A 19,133-nucleotide genomic window follows, 5' to 3' on the forward strand; every position below is an offset into this window, starting at 1 on the left:
AAAAGATTATCAATTAATCAAAAATTCCATGTAACCTGATCAGGCTAATAATATGAATATCTTTGCTAACAAAGGGTATTAAAGTGAGAGAGAGAGAGAGAGAGAGAGAGAGAGAGAGAGAGAGAGAGAGAGAGAGGAATATCAAATGGTTCTTGTTGGAAAAAAATCAGTAGTTGCTTCATAGTGAAGAAACATATTTTAAAGGAAAGGAAAATGTATCTTTTTCTAGAAGGTTTGCAGCAAGGAGGTATTCCCACACGTGTTTGGGACATCTGTTCTCATGATTGTTCGATAATTCTCTTTTAATTTGTGGAACTCCAGCACACGGTCGTCTCTAGCGACACAACGCTTTGGATATGACGTAACATTTTGTCGAGTGTTTTGAGAAGTTCTTGGTAAGGAAACGTTTGCTGGTTACCTCCGCCCTTTCAGCCCTGCCCCGAGATTGACGAATATATACAGGACTCTGAGGAAGTAGAAACAAATCAGAGAAAAGAAGAAGGAAGGGACAAAGGATAAGAGAGGAAGAGTAGGAGAGAGGGAAGAGGACGCACGAGAGAGCGGAAACGGAAACTGAAAGTAAGTTCGTAGTCGGTGACAGAGAGAGAGAGAGAGAGAGTGATCGTGACGACGAGTAATTAGTAAACCCTTTCAGAGAAGAAACGTCCTGCAAGTGGTTTTGAGATGTAACCCGCCCTTCAAGATTCAAGACTAAGTCATTCCTTCTGCGTGCGAAGATAAGAAGCCCATCTGGAGCTTTTACTGTCTCCACGTGAAGCCATCGTATCGAGCACCAATCTGAACAGTTGTAAAACTAGCCAACACGTATTTCATTATGCACTGTTACCACTTTTCACATATAGTTAGATTCAATTTTGTTATGTAAATAGAAGAAACCATTTTGCATTTACCATTGTAAATAAGCTTGTAAATAAACTTGTGTTTTGATTGAGTTTCTTTCTGTATTCGTATTCCGTGTTTCAATTGTTGGTGTTGAATCTTATTTGTTTATTGTAATAAATAACCTGATCGGATCCTGATCTGTAACAAAAAGTTTATTTGTTTTTTTTGTCAAAGTGATAATTCAGTTGGTCGTAAAATTCTGTCGTTGATAAAGTGATTTTCCATAGCTGCAGAGTCCTCGGATGTTTGTTCATGGAGGTGTGTGAATGTGTGTTTGCAAGCCGTTATGTGGTAGCTAAACTATAGTCCTGGACTCTTTCCATATGACCAAATCACTTCCACATATTCTGACTAACCATTTCAATTTCGTTAACATTTTATTCAGTTCTAAACGTACCTGTACGTTTCTCAGTTTTAACTCATATTTTGTTGAGCTGATTAACTAAGCTCAACAAACTCTTCAGACACATACTAATATATATATATATATATATATATATATATATATATATATATAATATATATATATATATTTATTTATTTATTTATTTATTTATTTATCTTTATCTATCTATCTATCTATCTATCTATCTATCTATCTATCTATCTATCTATCTATCTATCTATCTATCTATCTATTTTATCTATCTATATATATATATATATATATATATATATATATATATATATATATATATATATATATATATATATATATATATATATATATATACATATATATCAGTCGGCGCAAGGTTAAGGACAATCCTTTATTCCCATTATATGTACTTTTGTTGTAGCGACGTTTGAACCCATAAAAGAGCTATTATCAAGCTAAAGAAAAATAAAACAAAAGTTAAAATCATAAACTCGGAATACAAATTAAAGTTTAAAAAGTTTATAAATTTAAAAAAAAACAAGTACAAGAGTAGGGAGGAGTCAATACCGTAAGGTGCTGAAAGTACAGACCGAGTGTCCATTCGGGCCGGGTCAGCTTCGACTTGAACTCACGAGAGACACAAAGGTGTTGAGGAAGACTGGGTGTTTAATTACGGAACAAGTTGTTTAATGAAGTGTGATTCTAAAATAGCTAAATGCTGTTCGTTAGGGGATTGGCCTATAATTTCAAAATCTTTGTAATTCATGTTATGTTTAAATTTCTTTGCTGTTCGCGTATACATGAAAACTCAGGATTAGTTCATTTGACACCTGTTCTATAACAAATTAACTACTTGCTTGGGGGCAGCCTTCTTGAATGAAGGAATCTGATACGTAAGCATTTTAATCTGGAGACTCCTCGTACTGTCGTCAAGGCAGTTTGGGGTGTGTCGAGTATGTACATTCGTTTGTACGGATGTTACAGGTCTAATCGACCAAGGCACTTGCAAGAGGCACATTCCTTTTGTGAGGAAAAAGAGGTCGGTTTAGTACACGCCAGGTGTCGGGAGAAAACCCCCATCTTAAAGGTATGGCGCATATTTTGTAGGACTTATAAAACCGTTACCTTTGAAAAGAGAGAGAAGTGTGAAATACATTCTTTTACTTAAGATTACTTTTGAAAAGAGTGATGTGTGAAGTGTATCTTTTTATCCAATATTATCTTATGCATCTTTATTACAGATGGGCTCTATTCCATGATATTAGAGACGGGATTCTCTTTCCTGACTGGTACAATGAAATTATTGACATCCTGGGTCTGGGAGTGAATTCTTAGCCAGGAGGGTAGAATGATAACTTACTAGTTTTCATTGTGGGCAGATTTGGCTTTTTATCACTATGACTTATTAATCATTTTGTTCTATTTTATATTCATCTGCTTTGGGTAATAAATAGTATATTTTTGTATTCACGCGATCTTAATAGCCTAATGACATGTTTGCAGACAGAGGGCACCAGTGACAACAGGTAAGGGTTTCCAATCTGTGTAGTTTTGATAAAAGGGTGTATATATATATATATATATATATATATATATATAGATTATATATATAATATACATATATATATAATTATAATATATATATATATGGTGTGGAATTCGGCGCTGTCTGGGATAACTCAATAACAGCCGATAAACTTTCTCCTCTCTCTCTCTCTCTCTCTCTCTCTCTCTCTCTCTCTCTCTCGCTCTCTCTCTCTCTCCTTCTCACTCTTTCTCTGTCACTCCTTTCCCAACCCCCACGCCATTTAATCCCATTGATGTCTTACCGCAACAGTATTCCTTTACAGATAGTAAGTTATATTATGTATATCGAAATTAGAAATGATACATTCGTAGTGTATTTAGTCTACGAGCAGAACCAACCCTGTTTCAGGGAAGCCCTTCCAACTCCCACCCCCTCTGGTGCCCTTTGGTGCTAGTGATGTTACACTCCACAGCGCTGATTTCTAGATAGCAAGTCATATGTATACCAAGATTGATAAAATTGTTCAAAGTATTTCAGTTTTGCTGCCACATACACACTCACTGAGATACATGCATTCATTTATATATATATATATATATATATATATATATATATATATATATATATATATATATATATATATATATATATGTAAGTGCTACATAAGCAGAATATATGGAATGTTATTCCATATATAAAAACTAAAATTATGATTGATTAAAACCAGTGACCCAAGAGGTCAACCAGTTTGCTTGCAGGAATGTGATCAGACCAGATGCGATAATGTAGGCTAAGATGATGTGTTGTAATGAGTCAGTGTCTAGTTGCCGTCACTTGTGGTCATTCATTTGTTTTGAAAACAGTAATCCTATCTTCCTGCTTAAGACAACCACAGTGACCTATAATTCAAACGGCCTACGTGACTTGTAATCTTTGTCATCTGTGTGTATGTTCGTATGTTCGAGCTACTGTCTGCTTCCTTTATGATTTGTAAACAAGATTGTGAGCAGAATTCAATTAGCCATCATCATTGGCAGACCTGTACAAATTGTATCCGATCTTCATCATGTAATCTCAGAGAATAGAGATATTTTTTGTATTTCGTGTTTTCTACTAGAAACCTCACATCCGAAAGAAGATATGAAATGAACTTAGAGTTTATCATCATGAGTTTGAAACAGCTCCGTCGTCATAACCAAAGAAGATACTGACTTCGTAAGTTATCATCAAAACCCAAGACACTCCAATGATTATGGAAGTCATAACCAACCGACTTAGCGTAAAATTATCGCAGGTCTAACATAACCTCACAGGGCGCCTTATTATACCCAGGCAACAGCCCTAATATATATATATATATATATATATATATATATATATATATATATATATATATATATATATATATACTATATATAAAAAGGTTATTGCCACAAAGGAAAAAATGAAAAGCGAGATAGCCAAGCACTTTCGGTCTAGTGCGACCCTTAACTCAGGCACAACTGATGGTACAGAGGAAAAACATAGTCAAAGTAGGCTTAATATCAAAACTGACATTACAAGATTAGCAATAAGGTCGATTTCACTCACTCTACAGAAACGAGGAAACGCCAGAGGGCAGGATAAGCGAATTTTTAGGCAGCCACACCTTGGAGGATCACGCACGTGTTCAACAGATGATTCATCCTGAAAACAATATATTTTGAAAAAAATAAGGAGGCATATGCAACTTACTACCATGAAATTTTCAAAAATGTTCCCCCCAAAAAAAATTATTAATGAAAAGAAGAAAAAAAAAAGACTATAAATATATCGAGCAATAGAGAGAGAGAAGAGAGAGAGAGAGAGAGAAATAATAACTATATACATGTGGGACTAATTAATTAGTAGTTCATTTACTTTAAGGTCCTTCATAAACATTTTACAAATATACGGGTCCAAATGGTACAATACCAGACTAAGATTTTGGTTGTTTTTATTAGTGATTTGTATAATTGCTGATTCCAGTAAATTTCATGAAACATAATCATTAGATCTAGCAATTACAAAGGTATCGCCCCAATTAATACAATGAGATTTTTCACTCAGATGGATAAACAGTGCAATTGAAGTCTGGGCTGTTCTAACTGAATACATATGCTGCTTAATACGTACAAATAAATTTTTACTTGACTGTCCAACGTAAAAAGATGGGCAATCCTTACAAGGAATTTTGTTAATGATGTTGTTATTTATTACGGGACTATTCTTAATTAGCATATCTTATAAGAGAACACTACATTAACATTAAACGATTTAAATATTGATTTTATGGTTTCAAATCCACGAAAGTAAGGCAAGCTAAGTACATTTTTAGGCATTTCTTTTTCATTACTAGCAACACTATAAATTTTTTTTTGAGCTTTTTGATAACATAAATCAATTATATGAGGTGGGTAGCAGAGATCGTTTCCTATCATTTTTATGTATTCTATTTCTTGGTCAAGATATTGTGGACTCGTGATATGCAAAGCATATAGGAACATAGAAGAAAAAAATGAAATTTTGATATTGAGATGGTGGCCAGAATAAAAATGTACATATGTTAAATTATTTGTGGGTTTTCTATAGATACTGAATTTACATTGGAAAGATTCTCTATGTATCAATACATCTAGGAAAGGGATGACATTGTTATTTTCAATTTCAACAGTGAATTTTATGGATGGCACCAAATCATTCAGTTTAGACAATAAATCATTTACATCGATATCGACAGGTAAACTACTAAGATGTCATCTACATATCTGTACCATTTTAAGGGGACAAGTGTGGTATTCGGGAGGTGTTGTCTTTCAAAAAATTCTATAAATAAGTTTGAAAGGAGAGGTGATAAAGGGCTACCCATGGCCATACCAAACATTTGTTGGTAATATTCTCCATTAAAAATAAATCTGCAATAACAAATACATAAATTATTCAAAGAAATTATGTGACTAACGGACATAGGCAATTCATGCAATACAAGTTCATTACTTTAATATTCTAGCACAGAGTCAATAGGGACTTTTGTAAACAAGGAACATACATCAAAACTGACAAAGATATCACTAGGGTTTAGTACAATGTTATTTAGTTTTTCCACAAGATCAAGATAATTTTGGATGTGTGAATTAGATACAGTTCCAAGTAATGGGGATAACAATTTGGGAAGATATTTAGATAGTTTATAAGCAATTGATCCTACAGTACTAATAATTGAGCACATAGGCTTGTTTTCCATATGAGTTTTGACAAGGCCATATAAATAAGGTAATGAGGGACACTTTGCAGTTAACTTACACAAAAGTTTTTGTTTATCTTTAAGAATTTGTATGATATTGAAATCAAAGTTTTTTATTACTTGGTCCAACGGATTTTTTTCGAGTTTTTTGTAAGTTATTTCATCTTCTAGTAAAGTATGCATGCGTGATATGTAGTCAGTTTTGTCCAGAACTACTAAACTATTAGATTTATCAGCCTTAGTAATGTGCAAGCTATTATCATTCTTCAACTCTTTTAAACTTTTTCTGTAGCAAGCAGGGAAGTTATTTTCATGATAGGCATGCGTAGCACTATATGTCATGCTCTTGATAATGTCTAAATGATTTTGTGGTAGGTCACAGTATTTTTCAAACTTATATAGAGATGTCGCTATTGATAAAGCTGAGGGTTTGTTACAAATGAAGAAAGACAACCAAAGCCTAATTCACGCACTACATTATCACTTATTTGTTTGCTTGATAAATTCACCCACAATCACTTCTAGCATTATTGGTCCAATCACTGTTGTCGATAAGGTTGTTTAATTTTCTGTCTGTAGTTCTATTAAGTTTTCCAATATATTTATTGCCTTAATGCGTGTTTCCAATCAGCGGGAATCGAGTAGTTGAAATTACGTCGGGCTTTTTCCAGTTCTTTAAATTTCTCATTTTCCTTCATTTTCGCGGCAGCAAAGTGACGTTTAAACGTCATTGAAGAAAATTCGTTAAAAGGATGTTGATCGTATCTTCTTATGCGGCGTAGTAGCAATGATTTAGGTAACACTTGTTCCGCCAGGCATTTTTTCAGGAATTTCAAGCGAAATCTGGTAGAGTGTGCCGCCAGTAAGGACTTGGAGAAAGAGGTGACGAAGCAGCTCAGTAGTGGGAACAGGAAAGCAAAAGTCAACGTGGCCCTCATGATGAATAACTTGATCACGAAGTATATAAAACGTGATGCTATTTATAAATAAAGGTTTTTGCCACGAAGGAAAAATGAAAAGCGAGATAGGCTGTTGGTAAGTCTATTAGTGGAAGGAGCAACTCTTTTCTCAGAGGATAACCTTTGTTAGCAAGTGATAACAGGAAAAAGATTTGTAACAATCTGTTTATGGGTAAATAATTATGTATGATTAACTCAAATGAGTGTATTCAGATGATAATATTGTTCAAACTATATCTGGACACGAATTGGTAGAGGGGTTGAATGTGCAACACTATCATGTTACATCTCTAGAGCTGTGATCTATGGCAGATTCATAATGCCACGCACACATTGGATTTCTGGACTGTTCAAACCCAAAAGTTTAGACTGTATTGTAATGCAACACAAGTGATCACTTGAACGAAATACACAACCCCCATAATCAATTATAAATCATACTGTTGAATACTCACATAGCATAGGAACACCAAAGATCATGCAGTGTTACCAACAAGGACAACAACTACTCAGCATAATGTTGAAGACATCTCTGACAACTCCACCAGTGCCTAAGAAGAAACAACAGAGCCCTTATGCATGATAGGCACTTACGAGCATTGTGACTACCAATGTATGCTAATCACGAACTTTAAACATATTCATTTGTTATACAGCAGCTTGACCAAGTCACAAGGGGTACACAGATATAATTACACAAATTCATTATAACACTTTAATGTGACAATACCTTCCTTCTTGACATGAAATACGATTTTGTGATTGTTCAATGGAAATCTATAAAAAAACTGCCTTGTTATTTGAATTCTTGATAAACTCTACTCTGCTAATTATGTGGCTACAGACAATGAGACCATTTAATTAATCTACCATGGGAAACCTTGGCCTTTTGAAGGTGTAATACAAGGTAATGATCTAGTGTGATAATTAAAAAAATCTATTATACAAGTAAGTTTGAAACTTTTGTAAAGCCCAAATATATAGCAAGACACTCATTCTCTATTACTGCACACCATATTTCTTGGTCCATCAGCTCACGACATGTATAAGCAACATGAAATTTCTTCCCATCATACACCTGTATCAGAACAGTGTCATCCTCATTTGCGCGATGCATCTGCCTACAAAGCAAATGGTTTGGATAAATCTGGAAACCTAAAAAGGGGACTACAAAGCATCATTGATTTCAAAGTTTTTAATGTATTACCATATTCTGGTTTCCATTCTAACTTCTTTGTCAAGCCAACTAGTTGATGGATCAGCTACAGATGCAAAGTTTATTACAAGTTTCCTGAAATAGCCAATTAAAACTAGGAAAGACCTGACTAAAATCTTTGTTACTGGTCTTGGTCCTCTTAAATTGCATTCAAGTTTTTTTTGGTAGGTTTCAGGGTACCACTGCCTCTCAGTGGTCCTAAATACACTGTGTATGAGTAATTTCTCATTTGATGGCTTTGCTGTAAGATGTGCCCACCTTAGCCTCTCCAACACTTGTAAAGATTTTGTATTAATGAGAATGTCACCCAAGAAATCATTACCGGTGTTCTTAACCTTATAACAAATTACTCATTAATCTGTTGAATGTTGCTGGGCTGTTTGACATACCAAAGGGCATAACTCTGAATACGTACAATCCATCCAAAATTATAAATATCCAATCCCGATCCTCTTGTCCCATTAGAATCTATCAATAGCCTTTACAAAGGTCAGTCTTTGAAAAGAAGTTGCTTTGACTAGTTTTTGTCATTATCTCATCTGGGTCTAGCGTAAGTTCAAGATAAAAAAAGTTACTTGTTTAATTAATTGAATTTAATGCAGAGTCTGTTGCTTCCATCCAGTTTGAATAGCTGAAACCTATTCAAATGGAACTTGCACAGAGGGACATTGACTTGAAATTCAAGCTTCCAAAGAATTTTGGTTTCAACTTCCCACCGCAGACCCACACCATAGCAGTAACTGATCATGATTTTTCATTGCTTTAGGAGATGTGTGAATCCACGACATCTGAGGGGTATGACACGACGGTGGCCAACATACCAGCAGACCAGATATTTAGACGACATATACATATCCATCATACTTTGCATCCCCGATTATACTGCACCTTTTAATGCACACGGTATTTGTTATGGTCTGTTTCTGATGGGTTCCTTAGTAGTGAAATAGAATTCATGTTGAATGAGATCGGTTCTCTTGGGCTGATAATGTCAAGACACCCCTAAATTATACAGTAAAAGTTTACAGATTCAAATTGATTATTGGTTAATGCTTGACTTACCTTGACATTAGCTAGGCTTCGGTTGCTTTTCATGAGTGATAGGTGGATTAGATGTACATTATCATCTGTTTTCTTCTGAATTTATGAAAGCACAGGAAGAAAGTTAAAATAAAGCATTCCCACATGGATTAGACTGTTTATTGTTTGTATTTAAGGAAATTTTACCGTTCATATCAACACATTAAAATACTAGTTCCTTCTTATGAACAACTTAGTGAGCTCCCTTCTATTACATTAACATTGTTTTGATCAGCTGGAAGAAGAATTAGAACAACTGATTGGACTAACTCTAAAAATGCTGCCTTGCATGCTTTCCTTGAACCTGCAGAATGTTTACATTTCTTCTTGGAAAGGCAGTCTAGAGCTGCATGTCCCAGTTTATCGCAATTGTGGCACTTTCTGTCTCTTCTTTTCTGCAGTGAGCAAAATTACTGCTTGTGTGACTGCTCATTGTTGCTTGCACCTCTAGAGCTGTGTACATTTGCTGAGGGTTTCAGAAAATCTTGCAGGTCTATAGCATAAGAAAAGTACTAATAATCTTCGGTAAATTGATAAGCCACATTAGATATTTCATCAACGTTCTTGGGATGTCTTTCTTTGAGAAACAGATTTACTACAGCTGTTCATAAACTGATCTCTTAAAAACAAATCTTTAAGACTCTCATAACTGCATACCTCTAGACAAATAACCATATCCATCTAATCTAGCAGGAACTTGGCTTACCTCAAGACTAACTTAACAGTCCCTTGGTTTGGCTTAAAGGTACGAGATTTTGAATAAGAAAAACTCCTCAGTAAGCTGGAAATGCTTCATCAAGGTCTGCTGCCAACAACCGTAATCCATAGCTTCTGAAACTGGTAGACAAGAATAAATCTCCTAAGCCTTGCATCGAAGAAGAGCACTTAAATTAATAGCCCATGAATATGAATCTCACCTTGTATTAGATGCAAACCTCTCGAATTTCTGCAAATAAGAATCAATAGTCTTTACATTCATCAAAAGAAGGTAGCTCAAAGAATTTGAAGCCCGGCCTGAAGCACTCACAACCCCTACTGCTAACTCCCCTGCTTTTGCTCTATGCAACTTTGTTTACCTTTTAATCTTTTCTAACTCTATTTCACCTTCTGTCTTTCTTCTCTCTCTGTGACTCTCATCTCTCTCTAGCTGTTCTGTAATTCATTTCCACAAAAATCTGTAAGTTCCTATACCTGTTGTCTCAATCTTTCTCCTGATACTGCGAACTTCATAAAAAAAATATTACAGACTAAAATATATGCGACAAAGTCTGGTAACATGGCATGCAAAAAAAAAAAAAATACAAATGCGGAAAGAAATATAAGTTTACAAAAAATATAATAGTTAGTATTTTGAAATAACAATTACAATAATTGAACAAGCAAAATATAAGAATACTTGACAATGCTTGATAACCAGTTTTTTCTTAAGCATGTTATTGAAGTACTCGTACAATGTATTGACAAAACAAATCTACTTAACTAACAAAAAGTTATTCCTTCACTGCCACCAATAATTACAATTGCACTAAAATTGCGTTGGCTTTTTTAACCAACTAACATTCATCTCAAAAGGATGACCTTTGTTAGGAAGTCATTACGGCAGCTGAATATTTAAGAATCTATTTGGGTGTAAAAAATGATTACTCAAAATAGGGGTATTCAGTTGGTGACATTGTTCTTATGTGAACAAAAACTGGTAGAAGGGCTGAATCAGGAATCTGCCATGGCAAGATTCGGAGCTATAATACGTTGCAGAACATCCCCCTTCCCTTTGTAACTTATGTGATAAATAAACTCTACAGGTTTATCATATCTAATTTCATAAACTCAAGACTGTAGTAATGTATTGCTGTAAATTCTTTTCAGTCACCACAGTGATTCCTGGATAATCGGGACAGACAGGGCAGTAGTACATGGGTAAAAAAGACATTCACCGCAGTAAAATCTGGATAAAAGGAACAGGTACCCTAATGTTTCAACTGAAACATTAGGGAATAAATGAACTTTGGTCAGCTGTTGTATGATTTACCTGCTGCTACAAAGAAACTCAATCGAGAGATTAAGAAACTACAATATATAAACTAAACTGCATCCAGACGGCCATATTGCTCAATGAATAGTAAAGATAATAATGACACTTAAAAGAAGCCAATGCTCAGTCGATACCTCATGAGATGTTGATGGGTACTGATGACCTGCGAGGGAGCTAAGGACTACAGAAGGTTGGAGCCTTTCATGAAAGCCTTGTGGCCTGAGACAAGAAATGGCCATAATGACTTCCCTTTTCCAATAGTTATGCTGTTCTTGATTAGGCATCTTTAGACATATTTCCTTATCTTCTGATAGTCAAGAATATCTATATCGTCTCAATATTCTCTCGAAATTCAATGAAATAAGAACGTTTATTTCTTTTGTTTTCAGGCTTTTAGATGCTTTTTTTAGATTTCCTACACGTGATGCAAGAGAAATGTTAACGAACATTTGAAATACACTTGATATTTTATATGCATGACCTCACTTTGTTTGGCCTCCAATCTTGTCTGCTTAAAATTTACTATAGTATATTCAATGTTTTCAGTGTTTTCATATATGCCTTGAATTCATCCATCCGTATATTGATGCAATCAAATATCTAATTAAGTAGGGAATTAAAAAAGTGATAATTTTTATTCAAAGATGAAAACGATTTTCTTCTCTATTTTTCTTTATTTTGTTATAAATCCCTATGATATGGCCACCCCAATATTCTCAGGCAGCCCGGGCAGTAAAGAGAGAAAAAGAAGGCTTAGGAATAAAAAGGTTCGATTGTATCAAGTCAAAGAACAATATTTTTTATTTGTGTAAGGCGGAATAAAGATAGAATAGGTTTATGAATACGAAGAACCCGGAGTATTTGCTATTAATACCTCATCTATAGTAATGGCACAACAGACACTAAGTCATTATTTTTATCAGATTTTTAACGTATGAACTTCTGTGAATTCGTACGTCTTATCCTGCCATAACCTGAGCACTTCTTCGCCTTCTATTGTTATCATTAGTTCTTTTATAAGTGCGATGATGCCAGTAGTATAAGAGAGAGAGAGAGAGAGAGAGAGAGAGAGAGAGAGAGAGAGAACGGAGGAGTGAGAGCTAATAAGAAATGGCAAGAATTTCTTTCCGAAAGCAGATACCTAAAACGTCTCGATCTCCAAGGGTCCAAATCATGTGCAAATGAGCGCATTTGTCTTTCAGGGTTAAGAGAAGCATCGTCTTGGGGGGCTGAATTTTGGGGTCTATGGAGAGAGAGAGAGAGAGAGAGAAGAGAGAGAGAGAGAGAGAGATTTAATGATTCATGATTTATATTTCATTTTATCCTTATAAGATTAAAGTAACTTGTGATGGTAATTGCTTCATAGCAAAGGAAGATAAAGGAAAGGAGAGCGCATTTTCGAGAAGTTCGGCAGTAAGGAGGCTTTCGCGCCCGTGTTGGAGGCGCCTGTCTTTGTGGTTGTTCTAGAATCGTCGGGCGTGTTGTGGAGCGCAAAAACGCGCCGTCGTTACGTGAGAAACGCCGAGATTCTCTGATGCAATACCTCGTCTAGATTCATCTAAGAAGTTCTAGAAATCCCAGGATGCCGTATAAATACGACGGAGGAAGTAGCAGAAGGGAGGAGGAGATATTGAGAGTGATCGTAAAAGGAAGAGATTGTAAAAGAGAGAGATCACCAGTTAGTAAGAGCCACAAATCAGATTATCAGTGAGAGATCAGCAGCAGTGATCGTCAGAGAGAGACTAGAGACGGAGGAACCGACGAAGTATCAATCAAAAGAAGAGTTGTTCGAGAGTTGGTTGGATATTGGTCTAGTCGTCTTCAGGTGTGGTCTACCGTGTTATCTCGACGTCGAGCAGACTTCAGAGAAGAAAAGGTCCTGTTACAGGTGTTGGGGAATTCCTGCCTTACAAGAAGATTAGTTTTTGCAATGCGGAGTCAAGAGGACGTCCGCAATCGCCGATCTACTTTTATGAAGCCACCTCTTCGAAGTGCCAAACTGTTTAGCAAGTATTCTTATTACCTCACAGTTTCCCCCAGTTCATGCAGTGTAAGATTCTATCTTTTTTTATGTAAATAGGAGATACCATTCTGTATTTACCTTTGTTAGTAAGCTTGTAAATAAACCTTTGTTGAGTTAGCTTTTCTTTCTATATTCGTATCCCTAGTTTCAACTGTAGGTGTTGATAATTTTTTTTTATTATTTCATATCGAACCTGAAGCGGACCTCCCTCAGAGGCCGTAACATTGTGTCGACCTTTAACCAGGATATTTCGACACCGTAACATTGTCTCTGAGATCCCAGAGTCCGTAACAAACTTCATTATAATTTGTTAATTATAATTTGTTAATAGTGGTGTCTAACCTTTTGATATTGTTTTAGTTTAAGTTTATTAATAAGCTAGTATCGCTTCTCGTATATTAAGCTCTTTCTTTGTTTGATGAACTCTGTAAGGGAGTCATATGACTTCGCAGTTTTGCTTTGTTTTTTCTTAGGCGTTTTGTTAACCATCTTCTCCACCGGTATTAGTGAACTACTGAAGTGCCTTATTAACGATCGTTGTTTTTCTCTACTATGAGCTGTGTTGACTCGAGCGGAAGGCTTGATCGTAAGGGTGGTAATACGTGAGAGAGTGAGATCTAGTTCTTCCTCAATTTTAGGTCACTTCTGCAGTTTTTGTAAGGAGATTTGGATCAAGGCTGCTTTTATCCTTCGCTGCCCTGTGTGTGTTCGCTGGTGTTTGTCACCCGCGGCATTCGTCAGCCACGCCCCTTCCCTCGTTCGTCGGAAGGATCCCGAACGAGTTGGCCCGTACTACATAGAACTGTGCAGTTTGTGGCGTGCGAGATCCGTAGACGTCCCGGATTCTCGGAAGCTACCACCCTCGGAGTTCCTGTGGTGCTTTGAGTTGCCTACAGGTGTTGCAGCTTATGCATATTGACCCTTTTCATCAGCGTCAGTGAGTTCTTGGAACTCGTGGAGATAAATAGCGCGGCTTTCTACAGGTATGAGATGTTTTAATAGCTATTTAAGACGATCGTGGATCGCTGGGTACCTGTAGATTTGCACGCCCCTCTCGTGGTTATTCCTTCTTTTCAATTTGTAAGGTTGTTTTCGTATTTTATTGTTTATTAACTAAATATTTTCAACATTATTATTATTCTCAACATATATTCTGGTTACTAAATTAGATTTTAAGTGCAATTTAGTTTGCAATGCGTTAGGTAGGAGTATTATTAAGTTTCCCCTCTTATTTTCTCTTGCTTCCTTCTGCCTAACTTAGATTCTTAGGTTAGCATTATCTGGCCAGTAATTTGGAAGGTACCTACCTGAAGTGTCATAATATTTAAAATTTCTTATTTCTTGGCTTAGGGTTTAATTTAGCTGTAGGTGATCTTTTAAAGATCTTAAGGTTGGTTTCTTTCCCCTTTGTATATATATTCCTTCTTATTATTAACTTTATCAACCATTACATTTTCTTTTGTATAAATAAATATTGTAACTTTTATTAGGGTTTGTTCTTTTGTTTCTGATTGCTGTGTTACATTTTTACTGACCGCAAATTCTGAATAGAGACAAGAACAAGGTCATAATAATCCTCAATTGAATTTTATTTCTAAATCTTATTATATTTCCATATAGCCTTACAACTTCCTTTTTTCCTTAGCCCCAGATCCTACATCTGAGGATAAACCGCTCCAAAGATTCGTGTGTTGTTAATTTTCTATTATGCTGATAAAAAATACATTCTTGGATTCAAGCTATGCATATTTTCTAATGTTAATGAATCCATGTAAGATTGATTCTTTTTCATGCAAAAAGAACAGAAAAGTAGAGAACAGTCGTCATTGAATCATAAGATATTGACAAGAGTAGCATTCACCATCTGAAGACCAATTCACATATGTCTTCCCTCAAATAGTCAAATTGCAATATGCTCCGTAATACTCCATAGTCGACATTTGACTATACTGAAGGGGCAATAACCAAACAGTTTGCAATATACAAATCTAGTTAGATTTCTGTTTATTGAGAGTAAAAGTATTCTCTCTCTCTCTCTCTCTCTCTCTCTCTCTCTCTCTCTCTCTCTCTCTCTCTCTCTCAACTACGGTAATAAATCAGATTATGGAACATATAAGATTTCTACCGAAAGATATAACCATCAGTATACGAATTTCCCTCCGAAATGTGTGGCAAATGAAATTGGCGAGTATCACAAATTACCACGACTTATCGAATTTCGAAAGGTTTAGCTCTAGTTTACATGTTAATTCAAGTAAGTTTGATGGTCTACTGTTTCAGAGAAAGTCCATTGAAGTAAATCACCTTATTTGCACACTGATTTTCTTGAACTCATTCATCTCTTTATAATGACATTGCATCTTAATGGAAAATGGAACTATGGAGTAAAGAGTAAACTAACAGAGCCAAAACCCTTTCCGAAGAGAAATAAGACAGATGAGGCTCAATATGCAACAAATATAGTTTTCCTCATGGAGGAAAGATGATTTTGGGAAAGGCCGAAATCTAACAGAACAAGAAGAGGAGAATATATGTCAGTCGCACAAGTCCCCCCTCCATCGCCTGTCCTGCAAATGATGCGCTCAGTGCCTTAGCCCCGACATTCTTTCATTCGTGTCACTCTCACTGTATTTACTAGACTGTGTATCGTGACGTCCTTCCTGGACCTTTTGTACTAAAACACTCAGAATGATGAAATTATGTTTAACTGAATTACACGTTATAAAGAGATATGTATTTTTCTTGCGTTCAACGAACTATGATGATACTTAGGATTCAAGAGAATCTTAATGATAATAGAACTAAGACCGATTAAATTACGAAGAACCTCGAGATACTTGATCGAATTCTTCACTGTTATAGGATGCAGGAATTCCACAAGAATAATTCTAATAACAAAATGTGACTTCATGTTTAACGCCAGATTGAATAATAAATCAATTAAGTAGGAAAATGTTCATATTAATTATTGATTCATCTGATACAAACCGAACGGTAAATGCTAGGAAGAAAAAATGCTAGGAAGAAAAAATCCTTTTCGCTCACCCAGGGAGAAAACCAGCAACTAACTTTGCTGGGGGGAGTTGCGTGTAGGAAGCGTCTAAAAGGGTCTGAAATGGGTGTTTCACGTCGAGTTAAAGATGCAGGAATTTTAGGATAGGATATTTAGGCTTTTATTAGAATGAAAGTGTAAAAAATGAATAATGTGCATATTAAACAATACAAAAAAATGATTTCTAAAAAATATATATCCTATTTTTTTCGTTTTCCCTCGTAGATTTTAGCACGTTTTAATTTATTTGATGAACTGAATTTAGAGACTATTTCTGTTCAGTTATTTTGTGTTTCCATTTATAACTGAGTATAGGAACGTGCTTAATTTGTGTCCTATTTATTTGATCTTTGTAGTATGAGTAGTACTAATTATGAGTATTATTTGTGAGGACCATTTCATGTCAAATTAGCAACATAATATTTACAACGTATGCGTCAATGGAAAATCTAGCACGTGTCCATAGTAAGCTGGAGGTCGGATCACGCCTCGTTTTGCTCTAGAATTTCACGCGGTTGTTTTATGAAACACTAAACGATTGACCTCATATAATATATCTGCTTAGACTGAAAGGGAAAATTCTCTTTATGATAGACAATGGATCGTATGTCATACGAATCAGATATAAATGAATGTAAAGTCATTTATTTTCCGGCAAAAGACTGTTCTTGTATCTGAAAAATATTTGGAAATCATGTGGATATTAAGTGTCAATTATGGATCACTTCTTTTCATTTCTGTCAGTACCCCGCGTATCTTTTTGATGATCAATTGCCTCACTATAATGACAAACAAAACAATAGTGACTATTATTACCAGCAGATTTACCAATGAAAGAAATGGTGCTATCTGTTTCGTATACAAGTAATGGTCATCCACATAATTCAAGTTCTCAAGTTCCTTTAATTCTAGCTGAGACAATTGAAACTCATCTATTGCAAATGTGTAATTCTTATATGGTTATTGAAATGGTATTCAGTGAAAAGGTGTGGTTCATAGTATAATTGATTTGGTATAAGTAACTGAAATGATGTTGCAAAATACTTAATATTCTTAAATTTCAGTTGGGTGGCGATATTAGGACAAGTGACTGTGGCTATAACAGTATCTAATGAAAATACAAAAATGTCTTCATTCACTATAGTTGCTTCAAATGACTTATTAAATGACTGTGTACACACATTTTTTTTTTTTTTATCAACTCTTGGATACAGGGATGAACATTGGTAGTCTTATATAAGTTGTCAATATCATATATACTCTTTTTCCTTCAAAATTACACATTAATTGAATTATTCACCAGTTAAAAAGGCTAACATTAATCCATGTTCTTCTAATGCAAAATGAGTACCAAGGCCCTTTCTAATAATGACCTAATTTTCACTATACATAGGAAAGGGATAAACAGAAACTAGCACATTTGACATTTTCGTATTGAAAGGCAGAACTAAGATCATTCGGTCATCGATTACTTTAGCACTTATCATATTGTAGCACATAAAAATATCTTCTACTAAAAGTGTGCAATGCTTCTTAATTATATAAAACTTAATAATGTCTTCTAATTCTTTTGGGGTGATTAGTGTTGGGCTCAAAATACCTTTGTGAACAAGTACGACAGCATTGAGCATGTCTTTATGTTCCTGTGACTACTTCACTTTCCAGTGCAAAGATTAAATATCTCGTCGTTGAGTTCTTTTGTTACATCCTGATTAACTTGACTGATAAAAGCTTTCAATTTTTCTATTTGTTCTGCATTTTGATTGTGAGAGACAATCACTTTATTTATCACTGTACCCCTTGCGGCTGCCCACTTTTCCAGTCTGTCAGTTCTTTCCTTTTCTTGTTCTACATTTGCTTCGGTAGCAACCGTAAGATTTAGAGCAGTTCCAATGAAGGGTAAGAGGGATCTTTTGGACCTTGTTCTCAGTGTGTTATCTATGTTATTTATGTTCATGTTCAACTTTTCCAATAATGACATGGCTTCTGTAGGATGTCTTTATTACCGTTTTGGATTTCTCTTAGTTCACTTTCACGTTTGAGCACTGTGGAAATATCTATACTAACTAATCCCAAGGTCCTTAATCATTTTGACTTTTCCATGTCTTTTTAATAGGGCACCTTTTCTTATCTCCATACGTTGACTCTTCTCCCCTCTGGTTCATAAACTGAGGTTTCATAATCCACACTAATATATGCCACTGTTGTATCCAGATTTTCCATTTCCATAATTTGAATTAGTTTGGAGTCAACTTCAACCTATACTATATCTAGTCCTTTTCCTTAAGTTATCGTACCACCTCTTTATTCTCGCCTCTAATGCTATTTTGCTCTGTCACACTACATTTAGGTGAACGTGAATATAATCTATGCTAGAATACTTCCGCTGGAGTTAATTCCTTCCTTTCAAATATTGGTTTCACTGTGCATTCTATCAAAGTACTTCCTCATGGCTCATGTCTTGCTTCTCTTCCTTGTTTCAAATAAGTTTTATTAGAATCCAAGCTAGCAGTTATTTGATGAGAATTCGTGCTGAATAACAGATTACCTACTACTGTATTTTTTTTTTTAGGAAGCCTTTTAACAGAGGTTTCTGTTACTTCTTATTATAACACTTTCTTATAACCGGTTGTTTTCTTGGAAACTCAGTTCTGATTCTTTCCCTGGACATAGTTGGATAGCCGATTATCAAGTGGGCA

Source organism: Macrobrachium nipponense, chromosome 23 (assembly GCF_015104395.2).
Source record: "Macrobrachium nipponense isolate FS-2020 chromosome 23, ASM1510439v2, whole genome shotgun sequence".
Taxonomy (NCBI): domain Eukaryota; kingdom Metazoa; phylum Arthropoda; class Malacostraca; order Decapoda; family Palaemonidae; genus Macrobrachium; species Macrobrachium nipponense.